Source organism: Puntigrus tetrazona, unplaced genomic scaffold, assembly GCF_018831695.1.
Source record: "Puntigrus tetrazona isolate hp1 unplaced genomic scaffold, ASM1883169v1 S000000576, whole genome shotgun sequence".
Lineage (NCBI taxonomy): Eukaryota > Metazoa > Chordata > Actinopteri > Cypriniformes > Cyprinidae > Puntigrus > Puntigrus tetrazona.
The window spans coordinates 5,001-7,500 of record NW_025048208.1 but is presented as its reverse complement, the minus strand read 5'-3'; the positions used below and the strand labels follow the sequence as shown (position 1 = coordinate 7,500).

At 37.0% G+C, this 2,500-nt stretch overlaps 1 pseudogene; it reads left to right on the top strand.

Annotated features, from left to right (window-relative positions):
- Positions 1 to 273: 273 nt before the first annotated feature.
- The window catches only part of LOC122334584, a 6,314-nt pseudogene continuing 4,087 nt past the window's right edge, over positions 274 to 2,500 (top strand).

The following is a 2,500-nucleotide window of genomic DNA, read 5'->3' as shown; positions in this document are numbered from 1 at the left end:
ATATATACACATATATATATATATATATATATATATATATATATATATATATATATACATATATATATATATGTGCCTACTTTACTTATGTTTTGTTGTTTAAGGAGTAAATAGTCAAATAACAGCGGAGTCTGTGATTTGTAATCCGCACGGCGCATGCGCAGTTACCTGTGCGATCCGCGCGCCTCTGGATTGGCGCGGGAGGGGAGGGGCGTGGCGGTGACGTCACGGGAGCGCTCGAGACTTGTGCGCTCGCCCGAAACACGCGGAACAGAGCTGCCTCCGAAACGCTTCACAAACACTTCATGAGGACCCGACGGACACGCGCCGAGCGCGCCCACGCCGCAGGAGAAGCGTAGTTCTCGGTGAAGAGTGTGAGGTTTTCGGACAGAAAGTGTGTGTGTGTGTGTGTGTTTTGATTACAGCTGTGTGTGTGGAGATGAAGATCGAGTTCGCTCCTCTTCGTCTTCCTCTGCGCAGACGATCTGCAGACAGCCGCAGTCGTGCAGTGGGTCTTCAGCTTCTTAGCTCTGGGTGAGAAACTCACTTTATTCCAGAGAGACGTGGCCCTGGAGCACAGAACTACTTCATCTGTACACACAGAAATCAGTAGGATAGGAAGAAAAAATCTGCTGCTCACGACTTTAAAGGTGATTTTGTCAATATTTAGATGTTTTAGTGGAGATTAGTGGAAAGATGATTTCTTGAGCTCCAGAAACAGACAGGTTTTGTGCTCCAGGGTCACATTCTAGAAGAAAAGCTTAGCGCTAAACCGTGGTTTATACAGTAAAGCATTAAAAAGGTGGATATTTGTAGAAATGGAGAATAGAAATGATTGTTTCTGTAAGTTAAATCTTAAGAAGAAGTGTGATGCTTCAAAGAAAGCAAACCTTTTAATTCCTTATAAAAACATATATGACACATTTAATTTTATGTATTTACATTTTTATTCACATAGTGATTTGTTAAATTTTGTACAAAAAAAAATGATAAATAATTTACTCAGTTTTATTTGTCCTGACTTTAATGGAGTAAAAAAGTACAATAACTAAAACATTTTTTGAAAGTTTTTCCTAACTGTAAAATATATGTATGTATGCTTTTTCAATGTGTTTATGAAATTAATTTACTCATATTGTCAAGACATTGAGTTCAGTGATAGGAAACCGCATAGATTAATGTAATAAAATATATTATAATAAAAATGAAATAAGTGTAAAATGTAAAAATAATAATACACAATGAATAAATAACATAATAATAAATCGAAATAAATAAAATAAATAATATAGTGGCATGAAATAAATAACAGTAATAAATTAAGAAATTAAAATAATAAAATAAGTTGATTTAAAAACAAATAATAAATTAAGACATGATGATAATTAAAAAAAAACAAAATGATAAAATAAAGAAATTAAATGAAGTAGTTTGAAATAAATAACAGTAAAAAAAATAATGAAATAAAAATCAATTAATTGTAAGAAAAAATAAATTTAATAACAATAAGTAAATGATAATATGTAAATATGTAAAATATATATTCAATATAACATGAAATGATAAATTACCATGAAATAAATTACAATACATTTAAAGATCTAAAATAAAAGAATAAATTGGCATAAAATAAATAACGGTAATGGTTATTTGTTTTAATAACAGCAAAATAGCTTGAAATAAATAACAATTAAAAGTAAATAAATGTTTGTTTGTCAAAACTGATCAAAGAGCAGCGGTCAGGTCCTGAATCACACACTCGTCTGTGGTCTGCAGCTCAGGTCTGTCTGGCGCTGTTTGTGCTCCCGTGCCTCAGTGATTGGTGGATTCTGGCAGCGCTGCACGCTGGTTGGCTGTATCTGGACCGGGACACGCCTCGTGTGGAGGTCGGAGGTCACACTGGGTCAGGAGCTGGCGTGTGTGGGCGTATTTCAGAGATTATTTCCCATCACAGTGAGTTCAGAAGAGACTGGGGCTGCGGAAATAAATCAGGGATCGATTCGAGAGATTTTCTAAATGCATCTTGAAAAGTCACCTTTTTAGAAGCTTTTATGAATGATTACTTTAGGTTGAAGTGTGTGTAGTGAACAGAGTTCAGCTGTTTCATCTACTCTAACTCAGAATCTCCAGATCATTTCTTTGAGCATCAAGTTATTTTAGCAGCCCTATGATATATGCGTGTAAGTTATCTTAAAAGCTATCACTGGATTAACGGCAGCTCTGTCTCTCTGTAGCTAGTTGATGAAGGCGACGGATCTGGACCCTCGTTATAATTATCTGTTCGGGTTTCATCCTCACGGTGTTCTGGTGGCGGAGGATTCGGGAACTTCTGCACGGAAGCCTCCGGGATTCTCTCGGATGTTCCCGGACTCACGCCCGTACCTGCTGATGCTGCCCTTCTGGTTCAGAGTGCCCTTCTTCCAGAGAATACATCATGTGCGGAGTGTGTGTGTGTGTGAGAGAGTGTGTGTGTGTGTGTCTGGTGATGCACGTGCGTGCG